Source organism: Canis lupus, chromosome 19, assembly GCF_003254725.2.
Source record: "Canis lupus dingo isolate Sandy chromosome 19, ASM325472v2, whole genome shotgun sequence".
In the NCBI taxonomy this organism is placed as follows: Eukaryota; Metazoa; Chordata; class Mammalia; order Carnivora; family Canidae; genus Canis; species Canis lupus.
The window spans coordinates 46266488-46284702 of record NC_064261.1 but is presented as its reverse complement, the minus strand read 5'-3'; the positions used below and the strand labels follow the sequence as shown (position 1 = coordinate 46284702).

At 37.5% G+C, this 18215-nt stretch overlaps 1 protein-coding gene and 2 long non-coding RNA genes across 6 annotated transcripts in view; 2 read left to right on the top strand and 1 right to left on the bottom strand.

Annotated features, from left to right (window-relative positions):
• ARHGAP15 (Rho GTPase activating protein 15) overlaps positions 1 to 18215 on the bottom strand; it is a 608969-nt gene that overhangs the window by 431994 nt on the left and 158760 nt on the right. The window lies entirely within an intron of this gene.
• LOC125753022 (uncharacterized) lies at positions 3524 to 5317 on the top strand. Its single transcript, XR_007403833.1, has 2 exons — positions 3524 to 3875; positions 4677 to 5317. It is a non-coding gene; the product is annotated as an uncharacterized LOC125753022 (long non-coding RNA).
• LOC118351478 (uncharacterized) lies at positions 14131 to 16406 on the top strand. Its single transcript, XR_004806951.2, has 2 exons — positions 14131 to 14658; positions 15123 to 16406. It is a non-coding gene; the product is annotated as an uncharacterized LOC118351478 (long non-coding RNA).

Here is an 18215-nt window from a genome sequence, read left to right as displayed (position 1 = left end):
CTCATGAGTTATTCAGCTGAGTATTTTCTCTTTGATAAAAGGGTCATTTTTGTGAAAGGTCAGGACTCTTCTCCTTAGTTCAAATGAAAGGAATAGTTATGCATGTATATAATAAAAAGGGTTGGTATTTCACTACCTGAGAGAATTTAGTCATCTGCAAACTAGAGAATGCTTGATCTGCTTCTTCCAAGCAATTTTTGTCATAAAATCATAAAATAGAATTCTTTCCCACCTTCCATATTATCTGTGCCACTAAGTTAAATAAGTATTTTCACCAGAAATGCAGATTTTCAGCCCAGAATTTCACACCACATTGGACTGAAATTTTCAAAAAGAATATAAAGTGTCAGAATTATTTTTAGTCAGAGCAAGAAGTATTATTTATACCTTGCTATAGTTTTTTTATGTGAAAACTTAACAAAAAATTTTAACTTGGGGGGAAAAAACTAAAATCTGAAAGTCAGTTTCATTAAAGGTCCTCTTTAACAATATCTTGTGGGGGCAAGGGTGGTAGTACTGATCATGGCGGTGGTGGTATTTTAAGTGTAGAATCACAAAGAAGAAATGAGAGAGAGACTAATGGATTTGGAACTCCAGGAATGTACTCCATAGGAACTAGATGCTCATTATCTCAGGTGATCATTTCAACATGCCTATGTAGAGAAGGTTATTAGGTCTAATTGGCAGATGAAGAAACTGAGGATAGCAAGAGTAAAATCCATTCAAGGTCATGCTTATAGTAAATAACTGAGTCTAGAATTAAGCATAATAGCATTTCAGAAACTGAAGTTCTTGACTTTTCATATGTAATCACTTTGGTCAACACTTGACTGGATTAACCAAGTGGGATCATAGTCACCATTTAAAACTTTTTAAAGAGTACTCTATCTACCTAATCTATTGATCTAATCTCCGTTTGTATACATATGTTCATGTATGTATACATAGCCCACAATTTCACTGTAACATTATCTTAAGTCAGTATAAAATTGATTGTTAGTTTTTAAAATTTCACCATCCGAGTTACCCGTTCATGGAAAACACTTGTGTTTTGTACATATATCTCTTTGTGTCCTCATTTAAGGCCTATTACTGTTTATTTTAGATGCAAATCTTAGAAATTAAGTTTCTCAACTTAAGACATGATAAAAAGAGGACAGGAAATATCACAGAATAACATTATAAAAAAGTGCCAGAATAGGACAAGACTAAGAGGTGAAAATCTATTAAAATCTGAGAAAAACTCAATATGAGATTCAATAATCTCCCACATTTTAATAAGCATCAAGAGTCATACTGCAACAACATATGACAAATAATATACATGTACAATAAAAGGTATCAAGAAAGCAGTATGATAAATTCTATACATATAAGCCATAGAAAAGTGTGATAGATAGAGTATTTCCATTCAAAATATTGGCTACTACTTTTCTTTTTAAGATTTTATTCATTTATTCATGAAAGACATGGAAAGGGAGAGAGGCAGAGACACAGGTAGAGAGAGAAGCAGGCTCCATGCAGGAGCCTGACGTGGGACTCGATCCGGGGTCTCTAGGATCACACCTTGTGCTGAAGGCAGCACTAAACCACTGAGCCACCCAGGCTACCCAAGGTTGCTACCTTTTGATGTTTAAACAGGAAACTCTTAGTTGCTGGGAAAATAACCCAAACAAATTTTTTGGAGTGGTGAGATTTTATTCTCCCCATCTCTGTGCCTTTCTGCCTATAGACTTGCATAAAGCATTTTGCACGCTGGTTATAATTGGTACAATATATATTTGTTCAAATATTTCTTTTAATGGTTACACGTAGCAAATAAATCATTTCTAAATTATTTTTTAGATCTTGAGCTACAACTTAGGAAAACTCACCAGTACTTACTTCTCATTATAAGAGACTCATCCTCAGCTACTCTCTTTCTTGTTCTTGTGATTTAAAAAACAGTGGAAGGAGGACCGAAGCTAGAAATGTGAATTAACAGTAACAGAGTGGCAGGGTTAAGACAATAAGTATTTTAGAATCTATGAGAAGCGTATTCCAAGAAAGTTTCTTGCCACACACTCGTTGTGTGACTCTGAGAAAGTTACTTAACATCCTTGACATTCTATCACCACCTCGGTAAAACAGTGACATTAATTCTCTGAGAAAGTTGTGCATGTTTAAATAAGATACTGAAAGCAAAGCAACTACTACAGTATCTGGTATACCATTTACTTTTTAAACTATGTTGATAATTTAATTTACCATATAATTATTTTGATACTTCCTTCCAAGTATTGAGATCCATATACACCACCGCCAAATATGGGATGAGATTAAGGTCATGCATGTGGGTTTTACTAATATATTTTCTGATTAAATCTTTACCTAAAAGTTGTATGAGACTGACTTATTAATAAGAGCACTCAGTGCAGATTTGCTGAAGTGAGATTCAAATCAGTTTAATGAGTTTAAGTTTGAAAAGCACTAATATGTTTTGGAAAATAATTATTAGAAATTTTCCTTATGGCACTAATTTTCCATTCACATGAATGAGGCTTAGTGAAGCTGCCATAATCATTTTATAATGATATAAGTGGAAATTTTCAGAGATGACGTTATAACGATGAGGTAAAACACAGTACTGTCAATATCGTAGTGTGCTAAGAGGGTAATAAAGAGTTTCAGTATTTGAAGATGCTAACTAGAGACTACATCCATTTGTAGAATCCAAACACTATTTTTTTACTAATTCTTTCATATGGTAATACATAGGTGAGACTGAAATACCAGCATCTGCTTGGTAATACATGTGGATGAGAGATCTGAGGACAGGATACGATCTAGAGCCAGACGTGATAGAGAACCAGAGTGAGATAAAGAAGTGATAGAGAATAGATATGTGATAAATTGAAAACTAGATATGTACCAGGGAATATAAAAGACTCCTACCAAAGAGGACGATACTTGTTAACCCTGTGCAGTATAATTTAAGAATTAAAATGGCAAATCTACAAAATAAAAATGTAGGAGAATGGCCAAAGTGAAAGGTCCAAACAAAGGTGCACTATATGTGAGACTAAGCAAAAAATCTATCCTAAAATCTAGGGCTCCTATGGGAAAGAATAAAAATCCCTGTGCCATTATTACCAGTTGTGTGACCTAGGATAATTACTTTTCTATGCCTTAATTTTCTCTTTTGTTACGAGGAGATCACAAAATGAGATACCGTATGGCACAGCATATAGCCTAGTAATTGGCACCTGACACAGTCCTGTGGATTTTTTTGTTTGTTTGCTTGTTATTTTTGCTTGAATACATATATATATATATACATTTAATATATATATTAAAAATATATATTTCATATGTATATATGAAATATGGAGGCTCTGTGCTGACTATCCAGCCTAGCATGAGATGTAGAACTTTAATAACTGTGATTTCTCATAGTTTCCATGGTTTAGGAGACACATGGTTACACAGAAAACTTTCTTTTTCTTTCCTATACTGCTTGTAAAGTAAGACAGATGATATCTTTCTCATCACGTGTCATGCACTCATCATAATGAGCCTGTAATAGAAGGACGCACTGCTGAGAGACAAGTCAACAGTGTTGCCTGAGAATGTTCTGAGTTGCTGCTAAAGACGCAAATGCTCTTCCATAGAGAGAGGGCAAAGAAGAACAAGCTAGAAATCAGTCAGGCAACTGAAGAAAGATCAGGACGACGGTGTTGGGAAAACCACCAAGCAGAGTTGTCAGGACAACATCCGCACTGTAGGCTGCTGAGGAAGGCGAAGATTCAGAGTCAACTACTGAATACCGTAGACTCGGTGTGACTGCTCGGGTTCAAGGCACTGTCGATGGTGTGCGAACTTGTGATCACTGGCAAGTATGATCGATCATTTCCCAATTTTGTAATCTGTCCACCTGGTGTTAAAACTATCCCGGTTATCAATATAACTGACTTAAGTCCCCTCCCTCGTTATGACTTACCTGTCAGACCTGTGGTTATGATTACAATAGTAATGATTGGAATTTAGGCAGATGTGTCTGCTCACTCTTAGGAGAGGCTTCCCCAAAAGAATCAAGGGCTTTTTCTTTTTCTTTTTCTTTTTCACTTTGGACATTAGCAGTTCTAGCTGTAATATAACTACTCACATAGAAGAAACACAAACAAGCTTATAAGCTAAAACAAAAGGCATAGTCTATGAAAATCAGAGCAAGGGATCCCTGGGTGGCTCAGTGGTTTAGCACCTGCTTTCAGCCCAGGGAGGGATCCTGGAGACCCGGGATCGAGTCCCACGTCGGGCTCCCTGCATGGAGCCTGCTTCTCCCTCTGCCTGTGTCTCTGCTCCACCCCCCATCTGTGTCTATCATGAATAAATAAATAAAATCTTAAAAAAAAAGAAAAGAAAAGAAAATCAGAGCAAGTGAGGATCCCTCCCCATAGACCAAGAGGTTCTGAGGTTTAGATTGGGTTTTCGCTGAAAACTCTTGATCCAGAGACTTCGAGGATACTATGTGACCTGCTTCCTTCTACTTAGGGAGGTACTCTCAGGGTTAAAGTTCACAGAAGGGGTCTGGATTCTCTTGTGCCATTGCATCGGAAAGCTACCTCTAAATAATCATTCACCTTCCACATCACCCAGCAATATGCTTATGAAAGCTGTTTTCTTTCTTGTAACTACAGGTGTCAGATGCATCAAAAAAGCAGAAGTGCCCTTTCAGCTCTTCTCCGTGCCATTCCTTGTCAACTCATGCTGCCTCCAGCAACAGCATAATACGGAAAACAGCAATGATGTCACTGGAAGTGCTCTGTGATTGACAAAGAAGAATGGTAATAGTCGGAGGCGGCTCCTCAGAGAATTCAGAACTCCCTCGATGTCATCCAGGGGCCCATCCCCTGATTGGGAAGAGGGATGAAGTGTTCTCTGTCTAGAAGGCAGAGATGAGAAGTGATGTAGGTACCGAAGAACGGCCAGTTTCTCTGAAGTCCTTGGAAGCAGGACACGCTCAACCCTGAGAACTCGGTTAGGTTCCCTGGGACAAGCTCGGGGCCCCAGAAATGTACTGACAGTAGAGCACATTCCTTAACTCTCACACTTGTTGAAATGAGTAGAAGGTGGCATTTGTTTGGAAATCCCTCCCCAGTCTTTGTTCCCAGAACCCAGTATTCATTTTCCTGTGCCTACATACGTCGCTCCTCAGATAAACATTACTACTGCAACAAATCGTGGAGTGCCAGGCCTCACCAGATGGTTACATTGAATTAAAAATATATGCAAAAATAAGTTCTAAAGTGAAAATGGATAAAGATATAACTCTCACTAATTCCCAAAATTGCCTTCTATTACAGCCATGCTGCTACAAATACTGTCTTTATCCACCCGAATCTTTGTTCCTATCATCTTTCTCCTTCGAAAACCTCTGCACTTCTCTATTCATAAAAGGACCAGCTGAAGTCTCACATCCTTCATGAACATTCTCTTGACAGTCCACATGTCCCACCCTTCCTGGAAATCCTACTGCCTGCCTTTTATTTGTCCTTTAATCATGAGTCTTCTCTTCTACCGATTTTAGAAATCTCTTTCCTTCTCAACCGAATCTAAATTCCTTGAGATTCGAGGTCATTTAAAAATTCTGCCCTCTGCTGAACCCTCAGGATACGGACAAGGTAGGAAGAAGAACAGGCGTCTGCAGCCTGGGATGAATTGCACACGATTATAAACCGTGTAGCCCAAGCCAAGTCTAATTAGAGAAAGTTTCTTTCAGGAAGAAACTGTTTCTCCCAATTTTCTCCTTTCTTTTCAAATGACATTTTTCTCTCTTTCATGGGAGATATGATTGTCTAATGGAATTAGGCTGCCTAGATTTAAATCCAATTCCAACTGATGTTTACCATACAGCTTTGGGGAATTTATTCGTGGCCCCATGCTTCAGTTTCTCCAACTGTAAAATGGACTTAATAAAGATGCTGCCTTTAGCATTACCCCGAGTAGTAATTAAACTAACATATATGAAGCGCTTGGAACAATACCCGAAATACAGTGAGTGCTAAATACATGAGGGCTATTATTTTGTTAGGATTACATTTCTTCTTATTAGCTTAGTATTCAATTACATTCCCCTCTGGTTTCTCTCTAAGTACAGGTCACTTGTTTGAAAACACAGTCCAGCTGGCTAGAGACCAGTGACTTGGCGCCCAGAGCCTTAGGCTGGATGGTGGGGGGCTGGGGGCCGCTGACTCCTCAGTCACTGATCAGTGCACTAGCCCAGGATTCTTTGGGGTAATCACTGATATTTCTGGACTGCCTTTGGCAGATGATGCTGACCACACCAAGTATGTGTGGTCTCCCTTCCACAGTACACATTTACAGCTGGGAAGTGGCTTCCCCCAGAGACCATACTTGCCAGACCTTTCCCCTTGTTTTTAAATGGTGAGCCACATTCTGGCCAATGAAACATAAGCAGAAGTGCTGTGTGGCACTTCCAGTCCAATTGTGCTCCTCCTCTTCTTCATTCGCCCTTCACTGGCTTGATGCAGATGCACACAGTGACCTCAGAAGCCACATGTTAAAGACACTGGGTCCATCTGGTGGGAATTCTCTAGGAGTCCCTGATTTACTGCCTGCAGGAAGGCAGGCTGCAATCACCAGCGCCCACACTGGACTTTACAAGAGTGAGCAATAAAGTTCTATTCTGTTAGATCCATTAACTGGTTTGGGGTTTATTTGTTCCAGTAGCTACTGTTATCCTAACTAATACGTTGCCCATCAGTAAATTGGAGAGAAGCATACTCATCTTACCAAAAATTAATTATTAACTCATAAAATGTCAAAGTTTCAGAAAGCACCAAATAAATACGTGGGGTAATAATTTCCTGCCTACTTGATACTTACATTGAGAAAATTGTGTTAAACTTGCATCATAGCTCACCAGGGCTTCTCAACTCATCTATAAACTTAAATGCTCTGGTTTCCAAAGCACTTGGATTTGCAGGAGAGACTGTCTTAGGCTCTTGAAAGGTGCTCATTAAGATTCAGGTTTGAGGGAAAGGAAGGCTTAGGGGGAGATGATCATTTGTCATCATGACAAACAGCAAAGGAGTTTTAAGTAAAGAGTTGACCAAGGCCAGTTTACCGTTGAGTTCCCAGAGCTTTATTGAATTTTTGTCGAATGCACCTTAAGCGATCCAAATAAATATCCTTGATTGTGCTGTTGTCTCTTCTTTTAAGTACAATTTTTTTTGCAACTAAATAGGGAAAAAGAAAAGATTTTTTTCTTGTGTGTGTGTGTGTGTGTGTGTATGTGTGTGCTAAGTATCTGTCATCAAATAATAGCTAAATTCAGGTTTGAGTATGGACAGTCCATCACCACGTTATCATTTTAACACTTAATATTTACAACACATATGTCACTTTTAGTTCCCTCCCAGAACACCCAGCCTTAAGACCCATATCTGAGGCACTTTCAGTCCCTGCCTTTCATCAGGTACTTGTGGGATTATGCATCATTAACAAAGCCTGACATCTTTGATGCTCTGAGGTGCTTTAAAACTCTGAAATCAGTGTTAATCTAACCTCTGCCAGAATGAATACAAATCACACTCTTGTTGGTGCAGAATAGATTTGTTTGAGGGTAGCCTTCATCCAGCACTCGGACCCCTCGCCCCCCGACCGCCACAACATCTATGAGTCTTAAGACAAGAATATAAATGGAGGTACGCATCCTCTATGTGTAAATATTTTACAGTTGCATATCCAGCTAAGAAACTTCATAAAATCATTTTCCAAGCCATTCCATTTGTTGTGAGGACTAAATATCCTAATATTCATTGAATTTGGAACCATACTTGGCATATAATGAGGACCCAATAAATGCTAGTTGCTATTATTGTTTTGTTGCGACTCCTGGTGATGAAGACTTCCTCTCCTTGAGAGCAATCCTTGATGAATAAATGACTCAGTGATTGATTATTGGGCCACAGGCTTCTCTGAACCCCAGGTGCCCTCTTGATCAATGAAACAATGTCCGAGAGGGTGGCATCAATACCACCAGACCCAAATGCATACCAAAGTGACTATAACAAACAAAAGACTTTAGGCACTGGCGTCTCCACAGACATTAATTTTCTAATGACTTTAAAAATGAGAATTCTAAGCTAATTTATTTAAATTTTTCATTTATATTTATATATGATAAGCTAAAGGAAATCTAAATGCTAAAGAAAGGGTTTGAATAAAAATACCAATTAAAATCACTAATTTGCTACCATTGGATTAATACTTTGGCTTAGTAATGTTATCACTTAAAACTAATGGGGTCAATATCTATTTCTAGAAACAATCAACAATAGCTTCTAAATTATAGTTGTGTTTCCTAGCACTGCTAAAATTAATGGTCTTGTGAAATCCCTATTATAAGAATATATATTTCAAATACTGAAAACCCCACCATAAATTATTTTACATAAATAATTATTTTAAAAATCAATAAGACTATTTTAAAGTTTTGGAACTAAAAAAAGATTTTTAAAAAAACCTGTGTTGGGAGTAATTTAAGGAAAAAAATTATGCTTCTTTCTATTGTAATAATTTTTGAAAGGACTGCCTTTTCTATTAAATTTTTTAATTCAATTTTACAGGCTGTTACTCTATAAATAGAACTATCCATTTTAAATGGACAAGGTGAAGTATATAAATGACATTATTAGCGTTGCTACTAACAAGTTTTGAACTATGCATATTTACACATAAATAAAACCAAACCAAAGCGGATACCAATCTATGAATAGTAGAGATGGCATCCCTATTATTTCCTTAGTTTAAGGTGTAAATGGATCAAAATAATTGAGTAGTAGTATATTGAAAAATGCATTGATGAGTAATTAATTTAACTTTAAAAAAAAGCTCAGCAACTATACTTATATAGAAACCATAGCTTTATCTTAACCTGCTCCTTTTACAATATTGTAAATTATGGGCTAGAAGCTAATGTTACCTCAAATGTCTGATGAAACTGGTAAATCATTGCAAAGCCCAAGCAACTGTGTTTCAAAATAAGAACAGCGTGTGCTTATAGGACAGAGAAACCAACTATTATTTACACTTACTGTTATTAATCTGGGGACACTGGACTATAGCTGTCCATTTATACCACTGAGAAATGGACATTTCTTTGAGAAGTAGTTACAGCTTTCCAAAAGTGTTTTGAAACTTTCCGCCTTCTAAACTAATTTTATTCTAAAATGTTAAAACATGCTCTATTTACCAAAATGAATCTCTAGTTAACTTTGTCCAGTACCCAAGCACAAGTCTTAATGATATTGGAGTCTTTTACCAAGAATTTACTTTTTAGCGATAGTATCAGCCCCAGCCTTGAGGGAACAAGGAAGTGGGCCTTGGTGCCATATCGAGGCAGGGCAAGGATAAAATGTGTAGATACACAGGGCAAAGGGTCAAACTAAATCAATTTGAATTCAGATTAATCCATCCTAATTAAAACTTTTAACTCACTGCCCATTAGCTGAGTGCTAACCTGAACCAGTTCTTAACAAAGACACGAGAAGGGAAGAAAAGAGGGTCTTATCCAGATTATCTGACATCTTCCAGAGCACTCCCCCTGACGTGCTATTGTGATTCTCTGAAGAGAACCAGCCAGATAATAACGCACTAGAGTTCTTTAGAATTAGAGAAAACACCACTACATGGTGTGATGGTTAATTTTATGTGTCGATTTGACTGGCCACAGGGGTGTTCTGCTTAAACGTTATTTCTGGGTGTGTCTGCAGAGGTGTTTCCAGACGAAATTAGCATTTGAATTAGTAGACTCAGTAGATTGTTCTCCTCAATGTGAGTGGGTATCATCTAATCTTTGAAGGATATTTACAGAACAAAAAATGGAGGAAGGAGAAATTTGTCCCTTTTTCCTGCCTCAATGATTGAGCTGGGCCATCTCATCTCATCTTCTCCTGCTCTGGAACTGCAATTACACCATCAGGTCCTTCTGGCTTCTCAGGCTTATGGACTAGGGCTGAATTATACCACTGGCTTTCCTGGGTCTCACACTTGCAGGTGGTAGGACATGGGATTTTTTAGACTTCATAATCATGCAAATCAATTCTTCACAATAAATCTCTATCAAAAGATAGATGATAGATAGAGAGATAGATAGTAGATTTTTTTTTATTCCTATTGGTTCTCTGGAGAACTCCAATTTATCTAAATTTCATTCAAACAATTCTTTGAAAACAATCACTTGATTTTGAACTATCATGCAAAATTGCTTTGCTTCTCTGTCACAGCACTTAACAAAATAAAACACAACACGCAGAGGTGTGTGCCTGTGTATGTGTCTGTTGTTTTCCTCCAGATTTAAACATCTTAAGGACAGTTGAAAAATGCATTGATGAGTAATTAATTTAAGGACAATGGATCTTCATATTCACTATTGTGCCCTCCCTGTACCTCCCAAAAATATTTAATCTGCTAATTCTTTACAAATTGCAAGTCTTTAGTATATTTCACGAGAGAATTGAATTCAGTTGACCAATTGAACCGATACATACATTTCTGATATAAACTATCAAACCAACTCAAAACCACTGAGGCTTTCTCTGTTGTTCTTGATAATTCTCTACTTTTTCTGCCTAGAGTTCCAGCATGTGATCTGCTCCATGGCACTTTCAGGGCACAGGACAGTATTGCTTCTCCCCAGACTGGTAATCTCATTAGCAAGTTTATAACACCCTGTTGCTTTCTTCTCTGTCATTCAAGGCCTTCCATATTCCTCGATGATGTCAAAACCTAACTGATACTATTCTTCTGTTCTTTGTTATAGCAGCTATCTTAGTCACCGCTCCAGTAACCCCCTATTTCCTTGATTTCCAAATCCCCTTTATTTCTTGTCTCACACACTAGAGCCAGCTATTGCTAAAACTATTTATTTCTCAGAATTACCAGAATAGTTCAGCGTCCACATTATCAAACTCAAAGACTTTCTACATACATATCCATAATTCAAGCTACCTCTTTTAATTAGTAAAGAGGCCACACGCTGAAAGTATAGGGGCTGAAACACAAATCTCAGGTGTGCTTTATTTGATCCACATAATATCGTGTAAAATTTTAAGAATCATTTGCTAATGTTTAAAATCGAGAGAGTTCACGTGAAAATCCAGATTTCTGACTTCTGAACAACCAGAAGATCCAGCAATTTTGCTCCATATTCCTGAGTGTATCAATGATTTCAAAAGCAGCCACTTTTTTTTTCTTTTCAGATGCGATGAGCAAACTCCAGTTTTGAAATTACCATATTTTCCTCAACATTTAAACCACATCATGTTATTGCATTACTTTGCCATCCATAAGCATTTCAGGCTGTGGTTCCTACTTGAATATTTTCTGAACCTACATCTTGCCATGTAGCTTTCATTTCTCAATGCTTTGATCTTCTGTTTTATTAAATCTCAACCAAAACTCCGTTTCCCCAACCACTTTCTCTACACCTTCTTCCTGACATGAATACTTGATGGGAAACATCATGGAATCCTGTTGTCTGAGCCCCCTGGATAGTTTGCTGCCTGCCTTGAGTGTGGCTGTCACTTAATACTGATCACTTTGCACTCTAACAATTACATGAATTATTCAAATTGGTTGTAAACTTCTTGAAAATCAGACCCAAATTGTTCATCGTAATTATTTATTATTTGTACCTAAAATACTGAAAATTGTATGAGAATCTAATATAGTTCATTGATTTAGGTGTTCATTCGAAGCGTATTATGGGTGACTATTTTAAGAAACCACCTTGGGTAGGGTGTTCGAAAGCCACTCCATAGGAATTAAAAGGACAAGTAATAAGCATAAGGCATCACATTTTTGTTAATTGGTGCTCAGATTTCAGGTTTCTTTACTTGCCCTTTATATGAACATCTCAGAACAAATGAGAACCTACAGAGTTTGCATGTTGTAATTCCTAGGCACATCCGGGTGGGATAAGAGGAAAGAAGCTTTGAATCTCTGCAAACTCTGTCCTTCTTTCCAACCAGGGTTTTCAGCCCTTGTAAACTGCTATCGTGTGTACTGCCTTCCACAAAGATTTAAAATTCATCAAACAGACAAAGTGTATATTTAATACTCACATGAGGGAATACAGAATGCCTTTCAATACATCAAACTCCTAAACCTTTTACATCCTTCATTTTTAAGCTACATGGATTTTGATTTGTACAATTTTAAAAATATTCTGAAGCCTAGTCAATCTAACAGTAAAAAGCACTGTTGCACAGTAAGAAATCAAGAAATACAATTCAGCAAACCTGGTATAGTTGGTCCCCAGGGAAGCTTTTTTCCAATTCGGTTTGTCATAGCCCAGATCCATCATGTCATGCTAGCCTAACTTACTACTACTGTCTTTCATTTTTTTCCCCTTTTTTGGCACACTCCAACTATTTTCTGTTAAACTAGTGCTGTCACGAGAAAACATATAAAAATGCTCTTTTGCAAACACTCTGTTTGGTTCTCTCCTGAACTCTCCGGAGCTACGGATTTCTCTCACTGTCTTCATCAGGGGTGAATGTTGACAGATCAGTGAACCTTACTGGTAGTAGTGACAGGCTCGATGCTGTTTTGTGCAAGGTAGAGGGGGAAAAAATCCACAAGATAATAATAAAAATAATAATAAAAAAAAGGGTTCTGTGCCTTGCATCTAGAAGGTCCCTGATTCAACAACAAAGGCTTAGGTTCAAAGATGATTAGCTTAAAGACATTTGAGAGATTTCTGATTGTGGCAGCAGTTGGGTGTCCTGCTAGTAGGTGAAATATGTATCTCCTTGAGAACAAAGGCGGCAGGCAACCTCTCTTGCTGAGACGGCACCTTTAATAATCCCATGTATTTATCAGCATTTGTGTCAAGATCTTAGGGATTTTGCCCTTCAGGTGAGGTTAGGAGTCGATGCAATGGTTAGGGTCTTAAACAGGCCTCTAAGATAATCTGCAGAGAAAAAAAGAAAATGACCCAGGTACCTAGGAGAACAAGAAGAAGATATTCTTGTGGACGAAAATATACACAGAAAAATACCTCCAAGGTTTCTATTTTCTTTTTTTACAGACCTCGTTTTAAAGTCTGTTTTGTCCGATAGAAGTGTTGCTACTCCAGCTTTCTTTTCACATCCACTTGCATGCGTAATGTTTATCCGTCCCCTCGTCCCCTTGGCTTTCAATCTGCAGGTGTCTTTAGCTCTGAAATGAGGCTCTTGTAGGCAGAGTATACACGGGTCTTGTTTTTTTTTTTTTTACCCACTCTGTCACCCTATGTCTTTTGATTGGAACATTTAGTCCAGTTACATTCAAAGTAATTACTGATGGGTATGTATTTAGTGCCATTTTGTTACTTGTTTCGTGGTTGTTTTTGTAGTTTTTTTCTGATCCTCTTTCTCTTGCTCCCTTTCACAGTTTGCTAATTTTCTTTTGTGATATATTTGGGTTCCTTACTCTTTATTTTTTGCATATTCTATTACTGATTGTTTTATCTGTAGTTACCTTTCAATTTACATATAGCATCTTCTGCATATAGCGGTCTCTATTAAGCCAGTGGTCACTTGTTTTTGAACTCATTCTTTACCCCCTCCCTTCCATGTTTCAGATATTTGGTATCATCTTTTATACCCCTTTACTTTGCCTATATCCTATTTTCCTTACTCTTGCTTATTTTTCCACCCACAGAGTCCCCCTTCACATTTCTTGTACGGCCTCCCGGGTTTCTGGGGGAAAGAGCGAATAGCCCTTAGGTTATTCATAAAGCCCAAGGTAAGCTATGGCTTTAAAAAAATTGTACAGCACTATTTTCTTTTCAAGTTTGAATCAGGTAAACCTAAAGAAACCTATCCTTTAAAAAATAGGTAAGCTTATTTCTTTCAAATAAAATTAACAAGCTCTGTATGTGCTGTTGCCATGGATTTTTCCTGCACAACCATTCTGCATATTGTATACGTGACTCCAAAGGAAAAATGGTTGGTCTGCGGTAGGAGGTGTAGGATGCACACAAGACTTCACTGAATGTGAACACATGTGAGTGGTGTTCTCCCTGTGATCGATGCCTTAGCACGACACCTTCTGTCACCATACAAGGCAGACTCACGTACCGTTGACTCATGTGGCACTTTTCCCCATGTGAGCTTACACTGGGCTTGGTTCTTTGTGCTTCTCATCAGTGCAAAGAATACACACACAGGACCCTTATACGCCTTGTGTACAGGGCGTATGAGTTCTAAAACCACCAGGGAATGCCAGGGACTTGGGAAGACAATCTTCCAGATAATGACTCTGATAAATAGCCTCCCCAAATTTGAAAGATCAGAAAGCCAATTTGCAGAAACGGACACCAAGCATCCTTCTCTTGGCATGAGAAGCAGCCCCGAAATCTACTGGAGAGACAAGCAGAAGAGAGGTCTCAGACAATTCTTTAAACTTGATCAGAAGCCCACGAAAGCCCGTCCTGTTCTCTTTGTTTTGGAAGTGAGCTTTCAAGGACACATCTGGGTTCTTTCAGTTCTTTTCAGGGTGGCAAGCTGACGTCTTTAAGTACGATTTCAAGTCTACAATGAAATTAAGCAAAGACAAGATGGATTCTGAAAAAGGAAGAAAGGATGGAAGCACTTGTCAAAAGGCCAGGTAATTAGATTGAGACTGATCTTTCCCAATGCCTTTTGGGGTACATTTTCCATTGAAGGCAAAAGCAAACTTCCCTCCTAAACACTAGCAATCTTTCTGCCAGAGCAAATAAAAGGAAGCAGCAAATTTACTTCTAGAGGAATTCATGACATGTACACATATGTGTGTGTACTCATATGCATACACACATGGATATAAACAGAATTTCACATTCTAGTCAAGCAATGCTCAGACAATGTGGGGAATGCAGCAAGGGTCAAATTAAAAAGAGAAGCACAAGAGTTTTAAATTATCAGATTTACATTGCCCTCACCTCTCACATGTATGTAAAGCGGATGGCAGAAATAGGGATCCGAGCAGAGGTTGGTAGAGCTGATCATGATCTCTTGGGGGAAAAGAGCTCTGGTTGGGATCCAGAAAATCGGGGCTTAAGGCTTTAATTTTGCCATTTTTTTTTTCTCTAGGTGTGTGGTGATGAAGATGGTTATTCATAGCTCGGAGACTCATCTCATCATTACAAGCATAATAACACCACTTCCGTTGAAGGCCACCACGCAGGTGAAATGTTGTATTGCATGTGAAAAAACTTCGTAAACTCATCTACACTTGGCAAATGTAAATGAGGAAGATTAAATCACAACACTGAGATTTTGTTCAAAAAAGTTCTGGGATATTTGGAGAAGACATTTTTTTTCTTTCATAATTCTGTGCATCATGAATTTTCATTTTAAATTTCAGGGGATTTTTAAGTTTTTGCTAAAGTCAACATTTAAAAATATTGTATGGATGCAAAATTATTTTATCTACACTTCAAGGGTATATATAATGGTTTGATGTTTCAGTTTTCATGTATAACTTAAGTCTTGTTCAAACACACTAAAGATAGCGTTTTATTAGGACTGGCGAGGATGATACCAACATATATTCATGGACTTATTCCATCTGTATGGAATATGTAGATCTCACTCTAAATATAGTCTTTCAGTGTTCTGAAATGCTTGTGCTTTGGAAATCTGAAGTACAATAAACTGATACTATATTAACTTGGAAATTCAGTTTCTCAATTTTAAAGAAATGTGCATCTTCCTATAAAATAATAGATGTTTTCTAATTTAAAAGGTTAATGCACAGAGATCAATGACAACTCTGAAAACATCCAAAAGCCCCTATACCTTAGTATTGCACACAATGTATTTCCCATTTTCATTCTTCAGATGTTTCTGATCACAGCAATTTCTCACCTGCTCTAGGTAAAAAATCTATTTCAAGATAAAATACTGTTTCTGAGGGATACACACAAAATGTAATTGGTATTATTTATTCATCCCCTCGGCTAATTTATATTTAACATGGATTTTGCACTGGTAGTCTGAGTGCTTAACTATATAATCTTAACCAGGTTTTTGTATGCTTACACTTCTCACTCCCTTTATGTTTAAAAAATACTCTTTATGGTATATTAAAACAAATATTGAATTAATTAAGTGCCCACAGTTACTTAATTTTCTCAATATTGGGTTTACATGCAAAAACCCCAAGTGCTGAAGTATTGAATCAAATTTTTAATTTTTTTGTAAGTAGCCACTGTATAAATTTATACATGTTTCATTTCATCTGCACATGGCTTTTTGATGTCTGAAGAGATCTCAACACAGATTGCTTTGTGTCATCTGTATAGTATATATTTCGGAATTGATCTCCAAAAGTCTAACATGAGAAGTTTGTAATAAAATTTATTTCCAAAAGTTTATTACCATGACCCTGTTAAGCCTAAATGTACATTTTTCCTAAAAAATTAAAAGAACAAAGTAAGACTTAGAGACATGTGGACTGCATAGTCACTGAAATCTACCGGTCTTTGGGTGGAAATTTGTCAAGCTTGGAGAAACTTGAAGGAAAAAAAGTATTAATCTGCATCTTATTTTTGAAGAACCAGGATCACCTTCTGTGGTTTCTGGCTATTTGTATCATGTACTCAATGGTTTAGAAAGTGTGATTTTTTTAAATTTCAGGTTTATGGGTTTTGGTCCAATGTCCATTACCTCGCTGATTAAATTAGTTGAGCCCATTTTGCTACAACACTGCACCACGTGGCCCAAGATCCACTCGCAGTTGCCTTTCATTCATTCATACCTTTTCCAATTGCCTTTCAGCTCAGTGCCTGTGTAAGGGTCATAAATTGACAGTCCTTGGGATAGACATGCTCATGTATGAACAAACTTCCTAAGGCTTCCAGGGGGTTAAATTTTGTTTAGCAGCTATCAGCATCTAAACATATTTGAAAGATTTCACTACAAAATCAAAACTTAGGTTTTCCTTTGAAAAAACAGGACCCGGAGAAACTGGGCCTGCTTTTCTATATGGTGACCATTAGGTGGCATGAGTAACCAGGGGCAAAGGCTCCCAGTACGAGGAGCTGAGCCTGGCCTACTCAGATCCTGCAAATCAACTCCTGGCTTGAAAGAAAGCCTATCTGAGTTGTTGCCATCCTTGCGCCCTGGTCCGAGGTTCCAGGTATGAGTGATCGGAAACATGTCTCTATTCTTGAAAGTAAAAAGGGAATCAGGAGAAGGAGGTGGTGTGGGGTGAAATGGAAGATTCCGCATGTTTATTTGGAAGAAGGGATGAATCATCAAAGTAGAAATGTTCCGTGAACACTTGGAAATAAATGACTAGTGATTCCACGAGAGGAAAGGATTGGTGATAGAGAGTCTGGAATCATTCAAGTAACAGCAGAGCTGAAGCCATGAAAATGGATGAGCTCTCCGAAGGAGAAATTAGATAACCAGAAGAATGAAAGAGCAATAGCTGAACATGGGAAAATATTCACAATTATGATGCAGGCAGAGAAAACAAGAGTCTGGGAGACGGAAAGTTTGAAAAGAACGAGTGATAAAATCTACCTTCTTATTGGCTCAAGTTTATTGGTGTTTTTTTTTATTGTGGGAAAAAGAGAGGTATGTGTAAAATGAAAGGTGAGTAATTAAAAGTTTAATATTATTACAGGTAGGTGAAAAATGGATGCTTTGGCATAACAACAGCGCAAAGCCCAATCAGGTGCTTTGCCTAAATCCTCATTTGCAACAAAGACAAATAAGTGTCGGACACGATAGGCAGAAAGCCAAGAACATTTTTGAGAATGCGAATATATACAACAAGATATTACTAGAATAAAAACGTACATTTTGCCTTTTTTTTTTTTTTTTGGTAAACTTATTTTTTTTTTTAACATCTAGACTGAATGTTCTTTCTTTAAATTTTTGACTGCAGACTGATCACCTTTATTTTAAATATAACACTTTATAATGATGGTGAGGGAGTTCCCGACTTGTCCCTTAAATTTTTTATTTTCTCATTTTGGCAGTTTCAGACGAGTGTACATTGAGGAAAGCGGTGAGAATAGAACAGTGTGAAATTATTGATCTCTTGCCTTGTGAAGTTTCACAGGTCCTTGCAAAAAATTTACAAGTTTGCTTCAGGGCAAAATTTGATCATTTTGGACAGGGATTGAATATTTTGCCTTGAAAAATGTTAGCAAAAAATCTCCTGGGGGTGAA